Source organism: Dermochelys coriacea, chromosome 6 (assembly GCF_009764565.3).
Source record: "Dermochelys coriacea isolate rDerCor1 chromosome 6, rDerCor1.pri.v4, whole genome shotgun sequence".
Taxonomy (NCBI): domain Eukaryota; kingdom Metazoa; phylum Chordata; order Testudines; family Dermochelyidae; genus Dermochelys; species Dermochelys coriacea.
Genome location: NC_050073.1, coordinates 92677979 through 92692680, shown reverse-complemented (window position 1 = coordinate 92692680; position 14702 = coordinate 92677979). Strand labels below are relative to the sequence as shown.

General features: G+C 39.3%; 1 long non-coding RNA gene across 1 annotated transcript; it reads right to left on the bottom strand.

The window, feature by feature from the left end:
* Positions 1-2532: 2532 nt before the first annotated feature.
* LOC119857832 lies at positions 2533-6939 on the bottom strand. The gene is made up of 3 exons (XR_005293714.2): positions 6732-6939; positions 5913-6097; positions 2533-2807 (listed from the first exon to the last, which is right to left on the bottom strand). It is a non-coding gene; the product is annotated as an uncharacterized LOC119857832 (long non-coding RNA).
* Positions 6940-14702: the final 7763 nt, after the last annotated feature.

Below are 14702 nucleotides of genomic sequence, written 5' to 3'. Positions count from 1 at the left end.
TGTTATTTCTTTCATTCTTACAATGAGGCAATATGAGAAATCTCATGGGAAAATGTCTTCCTACAAGCCTTCCTGCCCAAATTCCATTCCAGATAAATTTCATTAACCTTCAGGTTAACTCAGTGGTTCTCAACTGTGGTCCACCGCTTGTTCAGGGAATACCCCTGGTGCGCCGGGCCGGTTTGTTTACCTGCTGCATCCGCAGGTTCGGCCGATCACAGCTCCCAGTGGCCATGGTTCGCTGCTCCAGGTCAATGGGGGCTGCAGGAAGTGGTGCGGGCCAAGGGATGTGCTGGCCGCTGCTTTCTGCAGCCTTCATTGGCCTGCAGCCAATGACCACGGCCACTGGGAGCTGCGATCGGCCAAACCTGTGTACACAGCAGATAAAGAAACTGGCCCAGTGCTCCAGGGGCTTTCCCTGAACAAGCGGTGGACCACAGTTGAGAACCACTGGGTTAACTGAACCACCCTGCTATATATTTAGCATTGAAATGAGCCCAAACCAAAACCCTACATCTGAAACCAACACTGGGAAAATTCAAATCTGCATCTAAACTTCACACCTAGCACCACACTCTATACCTGGCTAAAATGGAATGAGGATAGGAACAACAGAGAATAGAGCTGACTGAAAAACAAGACATATTTTTGTGAAAATAACAATTATTCCACCCTTTATTTTATATTTTGCACCTTTTGTACAAAATTCAAAACTTCTATGAACAATTGCATCAATATTTGAAAAAAATTAACAAACAGCTCCACATTTTTGATTAGTTGGTCAAAAAAAATGTGATTGGAAGTATACTGCTGTCAAGGTGGCTTAGTCCTTATTTTACTCAGAAGAGGATTCAAATAAGGATCCCTGTTGCACATAGATCTGAAGGAAAAATCTGTCCATGGTTTTCTTGGTCAGTTTTGATGGGACTAAACTATGGTGAACTGAATTCTAAAACCATGATTCAGACCTTTCTGCTAAGAGTAGCTGTAAGGAACTTCTGGAGGAAGCTATTCTCAGTGCAAACAAACAAGCTTATTGGTCCCACAAAAACCTAAGTACAATTTACAGATACACAGATGTAGAAAACTCCTGCAACACTGGCAACACTGAAAAACCATCTTTGTACTTTTCTAGCAAGAACTGTGTTGAAATACCACTCTGGCTAATCCAGTTAAAATGTAATGCAGACAGAGTTTTAGCTAAAAAGGGCCAGACAGTTAGCTGGGGTAAACTGAAATAAGTTGATTTCAGTGAAGTCAATGGAGCTACACCAATTTACACCACCTAAAGATCTGGCCCATCATTGTAATATGTAATCTCTGCCTTCTAGAAGGGCTACACTATGAAGGAAGGACAATACCACAATCTTTTCACATGCAGCTCTATTATACAAAACCCAATAAACAGATTTTCAAAATAAATAGGGTAGGAAAAAGAACTGGCACTGATGAGAGTTGACATGATTTTAAATGTGATAGTTGCCTGCACTTACCTTCCACATAAAACACCAGGATAAGCACTGTAAGGAACTGATTGCACCTCAGAACATTACTCAAAGGAAATGGTACAAATGTTCCATAAGTAGTTACTGGACAAGCTGAAATAACATGTTACTCAAACCATATAAAAACACTCCCACTGTAATGTTAGAGAAGTATTTTTTTAGGCAAACAAGTTCAAATTTCCTTATGTATATTTCTCCCAGTTTGTAAAAATGTACCATGACACCCTTTAATCAGATACTGTAAGGCACTGCAGACACGCAATGGGGTAGATCCTCACCTGGTGTAAGTGGTGCCATTGATGGAACTCTGACCATTTACATGAGGTGAGGATTTGCCCTATAGATTTTACATTGTTCAAAGCTGGATTCTGGTGGTGTATTTTGGTAAATTTTCAGGTTGGCTGATGATTTGCCTGAACAATAACTAAATAACAATACTCTGCATTTCTGTGTTTCCCCTCACCCAAGGATCCCAATTTGCTGTCAACTTCCCTACAAGGTGGGTACAGGATGTTCTCTCAGATCTGTCTGCCACATGGGTAATCTGATGCACAAAGAAGTTAAAGTGGTTTGCATAGTGTCACAGAGAACCAGCAGCAGAATCAGGGAACAGAACCCAGAAGTCATGACTAAGGCCACCGTACAATACTCAATTCTCATAAAGTGTCAAGTACTTGATATTGGTTTCACAGCCCAAATCCAGGCACCCTGTTTTTATGAAACTGAGGTCTGAGTGCCAAGGAGACATTCAATACACAAACACAATATAATATAATGTAATATAATATAATATAATATAATCCTCCAGTGCTCAGTAGACATGGATGGGCTCCTCCTAAAATCATGCACTAGTGAAAAGTGGGGGGGAATCAATATGATTACCAAGTACAGCCTCCATTTATGTGATATTATTTCATTCTTGTTTATCTGTGTATGTGTTTGTCATGGACTAAGCTATCAAGTAAATATCAACATTGGAAGCAGAGATCTGGTAAGAAAGCAGTAAAAGAGAAGGCAGCATAGAAGGAAACAGACTAACAATATTTTTCCTCTGAATTTTATTTCATTATTTACTCATTTCCCCCTTCTTATTTCACATCTTCCTTGATATCTGTTTAACCAGACCTGCAGCCACCATCGACGTTGTGATCCCACCATGAAGTTCCAGTTTATGAACCAACCTCCTGCCATTGCATCCTCCGCAGCAGCAACATGAGCCAACTCCCTTTGCTGTTTCACAGTCTGAATACTTTCCTCTTCCCAAAGGGCAATCCTGCTCCTGGCAGATCAGGCCAGGGTAGCCTAAGGGGTTGCAAATTGTGTTTGAGATATAATATATTACAGACTGTATTCCAAATTATTTTTCAATTCAAATGCAATAATACAGTAACAGAGATAAATAATTAGAAGAACAGAGGGAGAGAGAAATATTGAGGTTCAGGCAAGGGAGGGAGGAAATGGACACATTTTCAGATGGGATGTATAAAAAGATTCATGGATTTATAGAGTTAAGGCCAGAAAGAATAATTAGATCATCTAGCCTGACCTTCTGTATAAAACAGGCCATTACATTTTACCCAGTTACTCTTTTATCAAGCCCCAAAATTTGTGTGTGTGTTTGGAAAATGTTTTCCAGAAAGGCATCTGGTCTTGATATGAAGAATCAAGGGATGGAGAATCTATCACTTCCTTTGGTAGTTTATTGCATTGGTCAATCATTCTCCTTGTTACAAAAAAATTTGTCTAATGTATAATATGGGATTTGTCTGGCTTCAGATTCCAGCCATTGGTTTCTTTATGTCTTTCTCCCCTACATCGGGCACCCTTTAGTACCTGGTATTTTCTCCCCATGAAGGTACTCTCACTGCAATGAATTCACCTCTCAATCTTCTTTTTGATAAGTTAACAAATTGAGCTCTTTAAGTTTCTCATAGTCAAGCATTTTCTCCCAGCCTCAAATCATTTTTTGTGGTTCATGACTGCACACACTTTAATTTTTCAGCATCCTTTTTAAAGTGTGGACACCAGAACTCTATGGTATATTGCAGTATTGGTCTCATCAATGTTGTATCTATGTAAGATATCAAGATTGTTACTCTGTGTCACTCTGAATTCTAGAATATCTGTTGAGTAAGTGAGAAGTGATGGAAACATCTATAAGCATGGCTGAGAGCTCTTTATGTTCAGAAAATCATCAGCTTTAATCATGACTGGGGTTCATGATCTATTACTGTCCATTTTTTAAGTTCTCAAACATTTTGACTTTACGAATTACACCTATGTGTTATTCAGCTACAGTAAGGTATGTATTTATGCCATACAAGAGTCCCAGACAGTTGTGATATCAGAGGTAACTCAGTCAATCTCCACCCTTATTCTACAGCTAATTTGCATGTAACAATTTCATTGGTTATAATAGCGAGACTGCCCAAGTGGTATATTACTTGCCCTAATTGTCATGATCTTTCATTTATTAGTACAGAAATAAAATTACCTCCCTACCCTTACTTACCGCTTCTCTGCATCCAAGAGTTGCATTGTCCCTTTTTCCCACAGCATCACGCTGGCAGCTCATGTTGAGCTGTCTGTCCACTATGACCCCTAAATCTTTCTCGACTTACTTCTATACAGGATACAGTCCCCCATTCTGTTGGTTTGAACTGCATTCCTTGTTCCTAGATGTATAATTTTGCATTTGGCTTTAATAAATACATTTAGTTTGAAATGGGAAATCTTACCAAGCAATCCAGATTGTTCTGTACGAACGCCCTGTAAATTTGTTAGTCTCTAAGGTGCCACAAGTAATCCTTTTCTGTCCTCATTGTAATTTACCGCTCTGTCAATCTTTGTGTCATCTGCAAATTCTATCAGCAGGGATTTTATATGTATTCATAAATCATTGATAAAAATATTGACTGCATCTGGCCTCATCACATCCCTATGGACCCCTTTAGAAACACTTCTTTTCAATGATGATTCCCCATTGAGAACTACTTTTAAAGATGTGCCATTTACACAGTTATTCTTAATTCTTTTAATGTGAGCTTTATTGATATTGTATAGTGCTATTTTTTTAAATCAGAATATTGTGCAGTACTAAGTCAAATGCCTTAGAAAATTATTATATGTACATAGTTACTTCCATCAAGCAAAGTTGTAATTGCCCCAAAGAATGAAATCAGGTTTGTTTGAGAAGTCATAGTTTCCTTAAAACTATGTTCACTGGTGTTAATTTTATTCCAAGCATTTAAATTTTTATCAGTTGAATTCTGTATTAATTTTTCCTTCATTTTGCCCTGAATTGCTATCTGCTCATGGTCCAATAGCTACCTGAGACATCCTGCTTGCCCTTTTAAAGATATTGACCCAACATTATCATTCTTCCAGTCTTTTTCTTGGTATTCCAAAGTGTATTAATAATTAACATCATCAGACCAGAGATCTATCAACTCTTTCAGGACTCTTGAGTATAGGTTATCTGGGCCTGCTGATTTTAAATTGTTTATCATTAATAGTTATTGTCTAACATCCTCTTTGATTACTAATTGATTTGAACATATTTCATGACCCTCACATAATAGGAGTCCACCATTTTACTTCTTTCCAAATGCAGAAAGAAATATTAACACCTTCATCTTTTCTGCATCATTAACAATTTTACTATTTCCACCTAGTAATGAGCCTATACTATTGCGAGAATTTCTCTTACTCCTAATTCATTTAAAAATCCTTATTGTTCTTGAGTCTGCCAGCTATGGACTTTTCCCTGATGGCTTTTGTTTTCCTTATCAATTTTCTGCCTTCATAACTTCTAATTTATAAATTGCTAGATATCCCCCCACATTTTCCATGTGTTATATATTGCTTTTATATCTCTAACTGCTGCCTTCACTCTGTCACTGAACTAGGATGGACTTTTCATCAAAATTGACCTCTTTCTTGATAAAGATGAAGAGCTGATGCAGCAGGAAAATATAAGAAGTCTGTTATAGGCGAGAAGAGGTACAGAGGGGAAGATTCTCACATTACATCTTAGAAAAAGTAGAATTTTTTCAAATGTTGACATAGCAAAAATTTCCTCTGAATTTTGAGCATCTGCAACATTTTTAAATGTTAATGAGCTGATCAAAATATTTGATTTAAAAAAATAAAAATGTCATATACTAGCATAATTTTTAAAGTGATTTTTCATGCTGTTTTTACCGGTGCTACTATGAGGGAGAGAGAATATTTGCACACTAGAAGTAACATCCTGGACCTACTTAAGTCAATGGCAAAACTCCCATTGACTTCAATGGGGCCAGGATTTCCCCCTTGTTCTGAGGTTAATTTCTGAATAGATACTTCCCTCTTTACCATCAAGAACATTTTCTATTCCTGCAGGACTGGAAAACACTGATTTCCTACCTCTCTGGCAGGGAAAAGTGAAATGGCTGTCCTTGAGGATCAGTATGCCAAGGGTGAAATTCTTCTTTCTGAAGTCACCAGGAAAGTCAAGGTTTTCTTCTCAGCACAGTGGGGTCAGTTTTCAGTGCACTGGTCATGTTAATGATTTTTCTCTGCTTGGCTGCTATGTTCTTCAATTTCCCAGCCTGAGTAGACAATAAAAAAATGGGATCCAATTTAATGGTCTTGAAAAATGCCAAATAGGATGTGCTGAAAACAAAAGTCCTATTTATCTTCCAAATCATATGCATTTGGTAAGCAACAGCCCAAGCTTCATCCATACAGACCTGACAATAACACCTCTAATCTGGAGGGAACACCTCCAGGGATGAAAGGGGGCTCATTCCCAATAGTCCATATAATATTTTGCCCCTCTGCTGAGACTGCTAGCAAGGGGGCACTTTGGCAAAATCATTTGTGCACTAGGAAGTGGATGGGATCCTACGAAATCATTTCATTTAGACAACCAAAAAGACATGACATCGTAATAATTTTCAAAAACAACAAGGAGTCCTTGTGGCACCTTAAAGACTAATAAATTTATTTGGGCATAAGCTTTCGTGGGCTAAAACCCACTTCATCAGATGCATGGAGTGAAAAATACAGTAAGCAGTATATATATTACACTCCATGCATCTGATGAAGTGGGTTTTAGCCCACAAAAGCTTATGCCCAAATAAATTTGTTAGCCTCTAAGGTGCCACAAGGACTCCTCGTTGTTTTTGCTGATACAGACTAACATGGCTACCATTCTGAAACCTAATAAATTTCAGTCCTCACCTCTGACCTGAGCAGATATGAACACCCAATGCATAGATATAAGGATGCATATCCCATTGTGATTCCTTTGAGGGGGTCCATTCTTCTTATTATTAGCCAACTCAAACAGGTTTGTTTCTTGCTGTGTTTGAAAGGGAGACCTGGAGACAGATTGAAAATTCAGGAAACTCATGCATAAGGCAGAAAAACACCTTAGAAAAACCCTAAAGCTTTTTATATTAAATAATGAACTCCAGCCCAATATTTCATAAGTAGCAAAATGAGATGGAAAAGCCCTATTGGCTAGGTAATCTAGTCAACCCTCCAGCTCATGTTCTGAGAGTACGCAGTCTACAAACCGTATAATTAATTGATACAACAGATTGCAAGGGCACAAGTTCCTGAGTTGGGTTAACGTTATCAAGAGACCACTATTTTTTATAAAGTGACTGTATTTATTTTTTTCTGCTTAAATTGAGTGGCAGTAAGGCCTGACTGCTATAAACACAGTGTCAAATACAATGACTCTCCCATTGCTTCAGGGGAAAAAGTCAAAAGACAGATGGAAAAAGCAAGTGGCAGAATGGTGTTTCTGTCATAATTATGTTTTATGCAGACATGACTCTGTGTCCATAATAATCAACAGTCTGTTTAGACATTTAGCAAACCAACAGTCAAATGTACTTTGCAGGGTGTGAATTTTTTTTTTATTTCATGACTTGTAGAAATGGGGTTTGAATTCCTGTTAAATTTAACAGGCGGATAATAAAACATATTTTCTCCCACACCAAAGCAAAAATGAATGTGTTTCTATCCTTCAGAAAGCACTGGAGACTGCCAAGAAAGCAATATACTGAAGAAAGGAGGCTTGAGCAGGAAGGGAGTGAGATGGAGCTCATAAAACTCCAGAGAAGGAATGAGCAAACTGATTCATATAAATCTAGTATTAACCACTCCCTACCATCACCACAGAAGTGTCCTACAAAAGTTAAACTAAAACGCTGAGATTTAAAAAGAGTTTGTTAAATGTTTGATATCTTTATTTTTAATCCTCGTCCTCCCTGGTCACAGCTTAACAGGAAGGTGAAGTGACCAAGTACAGGAAGACACCCTAGAGGACTTTGCAAGAAACTCCATTAGAATCCTTTACTTGGCGTCCTTAGTTTCTGTTTTCTTCTATTGCTTTCAGTTGACAGCCCATTAGACCCAGGAATCAAAATAGACAAATAAGGTGGTAGCTTTGTTCCAGACAAAAGTTGTATTGCTTTAATTATACCAGAGTAGTTCAAGCAGTACAATACCCACAGTGTAGATGCAGTTATACTGCTATAAAGTTGGAAGTAAACAATACTGATATAATTGTGCCCACATGAGGGGTTGTTCTGGTATGTATATAGAGATATATATAACCTCCCAACTGAAATATTTATACTGGGTCAAAAAACTTTGTGTAAACCAGGCCTTATCTCCCAACTGGAAGCAGCTGATAATTTTCAATTGGAATTTCTGGTAGAGAAGGCTGCCCTTTATTTCTTGCCCAAACAAGGTCTAGGGAGTAACAGATTTCTAGTCCAATTTAAAAGAGCATGGGGGCAGTCAGGGTATTCTATAGCTCAACTCTGTGACTGAGGGAGCATTGTTATCCCCACCAACCTGTCAAGACTACAGGGTAAAATACAGGTTCTATATTACATTTTCCACAGAGACACCTCTGTAGTGGGGAAGCCCCTTTAATAGGGAGCTCCAGAAGCATCTGGAAGATAACATAGTCCTCTTAGCAACAGAGCCAGGCTGCTAGGGTGTCAAGGTGGTCATGGTGGGGGCAGAGCCTCTACATGAATGACCTTGGCTTCATGTGGCTCCCCAGGCGATCTATGAGTTTCTGATCTGGACCCTCACTTTCTCCCAAAGGGGACAAATCTCTTGTAGGAGGATACAAAGTAAAGTCTGTGAGGGAACATATGTGGATTTTAATTCACAGCAGCATGATCAAACCGTAGGTAAGTATTCCAGGATATAGCTCCCTAGCTTAGGGCATTTTACAGGCAGACTTATCAGCTTGGTGAAGTGTATAGACATGCACTACAGAGAAGTCTTGTTGTCCCCACCTGAGGGCTATATTTATAATCAATGGATGAAGTCCATTTCATACATTGTGTTTCTAGGAGATTAGCCTTACATCTGCACAGCAATTATATTATGAGGAACTTAAGGGAATAGCTCAGAGATTTATATCTTAAAATATGAAGAAAAGATGAAGCTCAATTATTTATGCCAGGAATAGAATCTAATATGATTCTTATTTGAGGCAAGCCCAACATACAATGATGAGTAAGCATTCAAGATACACTAGGGATGGATTTTTCTGCTCTTTATGGGACAGTGTCTTATTGACCTGTGTACTGTGGTAGAATCTGTGCCCTCCATCCTTTAGATTAGTGGTTCTCAACAGTGGTCTACTGCTTGTTCAGGGAAAGCCCCTGGTGCGCCGGGCCAGTTTGTTTACTTGCCGCGTCCACAAGTTCAGCCGATCATGTCTCCCACTGGCCGCGGTTCACCACTCCAGACCAATGGGGGCTGTGGGAAGGGCAGCCAGCACGTCCCTCGGCCCGCGCTGCTTTCTACAGCCCCCATTGGCCTGGAGTGGTGAACCGCAGCCAGTGGGAGCCATGATCAGCAGAACCTGCAGACACGGCAGGTAAACAAACCGGCCCGGTGCACCAGGGGCTTTCCCTGAACAAGCGGTGGACCACAGTTGAGAACCACTGCTTTAGACGAATAGTTTATTAGGATGGGGATATTAAGGCAATCAGAAGAAGTGGGAGGAATGTGTGTGTGAGAGCATAGGTGAGTGGGTTTGGGTGTGGCAGGGGCACAGGAAGTGTGAGAGAATATGGCTTATGTGCATGAATGTACGTTTTTGTGTGCATAGAAGGATATGTTTAGATGTTGGGGTGGATATGTGTGTTAGATTTATTGTATGAGACCTGGTATGACTGTAAATTGGGGAATAGGGGTTATAAGTAGAACTGGTTGGAATATTTTCAACAAATTGAAATTGCCTGAAATATTCTGTTTCATTGAGTCAAAATGTTTTCTGGAGGCAAGTTCCCCTAGTTGAAGTTGAGACAGTTTTTCAGGTCCAGGGTTCTGTAGTCACTTCTGATGAGAGAAAAATCCTAATAAAAAATCTTTAATTTCAACACAATTGTGTAGTTAAAAATCAGAAAGGTTTTAGTTTTATTCCAATGAGAAATGAAAACAAATGTTCAAAACCTCAAAAGTTGTCACAAAATGGACTTGTCCTCCAAACATCTCTAGTTATGGGTGTCACTGCCTGTGGGTAAGCTTAAGAAAAGTTAGACACAATACTAAATATAGGTCTTTATCCAGGAGAGGACTACGTAAAAGCTGAACAAACTCAAACTATAAAACTGAGTAAGAATACCATCATTTAGCCTCTGAAGAGGAGTGATACAAGCAACCTTGAGCCTCCAGGTGGAGTAAATCAAACCAAGGTTCCCTTGCATTCCAATCACATCTTTTATTGTGTGAGTATGAGACACCTCTCAGTAACACTTTACAACACGGTGGTTGATCATTACTAATTCCTCTTGTATTCATTGTATGGCAATAAAGTTAATTGTAATGACCTAACTTGGTTTTACATACTGTGATAAAAAGTCCTAGTCACTAGTGCTGATGTGTCTAGGTCTGTGTAGTAGCATCTGCAATATTCAATTCAGGGCTAAGGGGCTTTACAGTGAATGAGTCAGAAAACTGCCCTCTTCTCTGAGACTTCATATTATAAAAGAGCCTTCACTTGGGTTAAAACAATCTGTATTTAGACCTTTATATTTCAGTTACTAAACTGCTTTTAAAATATTAAAGCTGCAATAAGGTTTGCAATTTCAAAGCAATTTTTTTGGTGGTAGGGGAAAAATAATATTAAAACCAATAATAATTCTTGTAAGTTTCTGATCTATGTGTGACCAAAGTAGAGAAATGACTATTCTACATAAACAGTTTGTTGGTTCAGTTTCTTTTATCCAACCAAACATTTCTTAGCGTGTTTAACAAATAGCTACTATGTAACGGTTCTAATGCATCTGTGCAGAATCAATGTTCCTAGGTAACTGATGCAATACTATAAAACAAGCAGCACATTGAAAATAAACCACTTGCCTACTGGCAGTTAGCAGCTAGGAAAAGTCTGGTACATAATAAAACATGGCTTCAACAAGGAGCGGGGGGAGAGAGTTAGGAGAAATAATCCAAATTTTAAATATTCAAGAGTAATTTCTGATAGTTAGAGAAGGAAAGACAAAGTCAGGACTAGTGAGTTCTATTCCTGACCTGCTACCTACTTCTTAGATTAAAAAAATACAAAGTTTAAGTTTGGGAGGCCTTTGTTTTCCAGCAACAACATCTCAATATGTTGACCTTAAATCTCAGTTTATTTGATACTTTCTGTACCTGCATCTCAGTACAGATTAAACAATATTGGAAAGGCACTTTGAAAACCTCAGGTCAGAGGCATTACATGCAAATTATTATTTATTACTTATGCATGGGGAAGGTTTCTATCTGGCTTTTCCTTGTAATTAATGGCCCAAATTCATCTGTGTACTCTGACTCCTTTGTGCTAGCTAGTTCAATGACACAAAGTAGACAAACAGCTTAGTTTAAGACTGTTTTGCAGCATAGAAGCAACACAAAGCCACTGAGATATATACCTAAAACTGTCCCAATCTCTTTATTTGGGGCCCTCAGATTTTCCTAGCCAGTCATGAATTACCAGGAAATGCCCCTCCTCTTAGGTCATTATTGTTTAAGTATAAGCAGAATGGAAAGCTGGGAGATAAATCAAATAATTAGATAATGAGGAGATTGAGGTCCATTTACACCATAGTGCCTTTATATTGCTGTTAGAATGTAAATAGGGCTTAAAGTGGGGGTAAATGCAGCTTACTGATTGCTCAGGGATCTGTAATTAGGATATAGCCTCTGATTCAGTTACTTGGTGTAATAAAAATATAACAAATTTAAAATTAGAGGTGGGTCCAAACCAATACTCTTGATCTGAACATCCCAGAGTTTTGGGAGTGGGGGGATAAGATTGTTGGAAATCCAGGTCTAGATTTTGCAGTTGAGGCCTATCCCTGTTTAACAGATATGTAAGAGGACCTTCATTTTTATGCAACATATAATTACATTGGGGAATTGACAGGCAAATAGCTTAGTAACTTTCATGTGAGCATTCCACCCTTAAAATAAAAAAAGTGGTGTATGCAGTATTGTAGCAGTATTGTAGCCATGTCGCTCCCAGGATATTAGAGAGATAAAGTGGGTGAGATAACATTTTTTATTGGACAACTTCTGTTGATCAGAGAGAAAAGCTTTTGAGCTACACAGAGCTCTTGTTCAGGTCTGGGAAAGGTACTCAGACTGTCACAGCATTCACCTAGAATGGTCCCTTAGAATATGCTTAAATACTATGGTTTTGATCTTGTATTTAGCTGTGACACTCTGGATATGTCTACATTGCAATTAAAAATCTGTGGCAGACCTGTGCCAGCTGATTCAGACTCACAGGCTCAGGCTAAGAGGCTGTTTAATTGTGGTATAGACATTTGGGCTTAGGCTAGAGTCTGGGCTCTAGGACCCTGTGAGGCAGGAAGGTCTCAGAGCTTGGGCTGCTGCCCGAGTCCAAATGTCTACACTGCAATTAAACAGCCCCTTAGCCTGAGCCCCGTGAGCCTGAGTCAGCTGGCATGAGGCAGCCACGGGTGTCTAACTGCAGTGTAGACATACCCTCTGAGTACCTTTCCCAGATGTGAAGAAGAGCTCTGTGTAGTTCAAAAGCTTGTCTCACTCACCAACAGAAGTTGGTCCATTAAAAGATGTTACCTCATCCGCCTTGTCTCAAGAATAAAAAAAGTGTGCATCTGTAGTTACAGCACATCACACTCACTTCAGGGCATAAGCTTATCATTAGTGGGTGAAAAGGAACACGTACTCCCAAGGTTATAGAACTGCACAATAATTTGCATTATGGAGATTTGTATTTGATTTAATGAAATATCTATTTTTGATCACTTTAAGAGACTAGATGGGCTATTGGCTCAGGTCTGACATGGCAATTTTTATGTTAAATATATATTAATTCTATTCATAGAAGTTTTGTCACGCATCCAGGCTTTGGCATGCAACCTTTGCTAATTATTGATTCTAACTGGCCCAGAGCTAAAGGAAACATTTTCAATGCAACTGGCACAATCACTGTTTGTTTCACCAGTGTAACAAATGTAGTTCAGAAACCCCTTACAGGCTTGTGAAGTTTTTTTTTGGGGGGGGTGCAAGCAAAGTGGCAGTAGTTCATTAATTCAAACAAAAATAAAGTTCTCTTTGTAGATTCAAAGAGACGAGCTGAGCACTGACTTCTGCTCACTAGGAACTGAATTCTTAGGCATATTTATTTTTCTCTACGAAAATTAAGTGTATGGGGAAATTAAAGGTCCATTTTGAAATGTAAGTGCTTCCACTTGACTCTGGAGGTCCTCAATCACAATCTGAGATGCATCAATGTCTCGTTGTAAATAACCTTAATAGCCATGTAAGCATTTATTCATAAGTGCAATAAATTTATACTAAACCACATACTTTCCTGCTAAAGTTGCCAGAGGTTTGTCGTGAGGGACAGGGTAAGTATGAAGAAGGATTGCTTATGGAGTCCAAGGGGCCATGAACTAGGAATTAAGAAAAATAAAAAAATATAAACTGAATATCAAGGAAAGTTTTCTGACTTTATTAGGCCTTGGAATTTTCTCTTTCAGGAAATCAGAGAAGCTTCATCATTTTAATAATTTAAAATTAGATTGGGCAAAGCACTGAAAATTTGCTCTCAGGAATAAACCTGAACCAATGGTGAAGAATTGTCTAAAATACCCAATAGGTTTTTCCTCCACTTCAATTTTTATGATTTCTGGGATGGCCAATCCCTATTTCTGGCAGCTTCCTATAAACTGAACCTACAAGACAAAAATAACCTAAGAATAGGTCACGGATTTGTCTAATATAAAAACCAACCAGAAGCATCACATAAGAGGTGAACCACACCCTGGATTGAACATTTTAAATTCATTTGTGCCAGTATATTTATGCCTGTATCTGTCATTTTCACTCCATGCATCTGAAGAAGTGGGTTTTTTTACCCACGAAAGCTTATGCCCAAAATAATCTGTTAGTCTATAAGGTTCCACCGGACTATTTCTTCTTTAATTAATTAAAAAATTAGTGCAAACAAACTAGCTCAGGGATTGGCAGGCCGGACCAATTTGTTTACCTGCCGCATCCGCAGGTTCGGCCAATCGCGGCTCCCACTGGCCGCGATTCACCGCTCCAGGCCAATGGGGGCTGCGGGAAGCGGCACAGGCCAGATGTGCTGGCCTCCTCTTCCCATAGCCCCAGTTGTCCTGGAACTGCAAACCGTGGCCACTGGGAGCTGAGAGCGGCCGAACCTGAAGACCCTCAGGTAAACAAAGCGTCTTGTGGCCTACCAGGGGCTTATCCTGAACAAGCCGCGAACCAAGTTTGGGAACCCCTGATCTATGATTAGTGAGCCACAAACAAGAACCAGTCACCTACAATCAGGTGGCTTAGGCATCTAAGGTGTTTCTTGTAGGAATGAGTTAGGCACCTACCTCACTCCACATAAAATGGCCAGAAGAGGAGGAGAAAGAGATGATGCCTACCCGATAACTTTTAGCCCAGTGGTTAGAACATTCACCTGGGATGTAGGAGATCGAGTTTCAATTGCCCCCTCGCTGCCAGAGGGGCAAAAAAAACAGATTCAAACAGGAGGTTTGCCATGTCTCTGGAAAGTGTTCGAACTACTGAACTATGGGTTATTCTGATCTGGAGCTCCCTTGATCTCTCCTGTTGAAGCTGTTGCACTGTGAATAAATAATGAAAGAGTGATTGGAGCAGGGT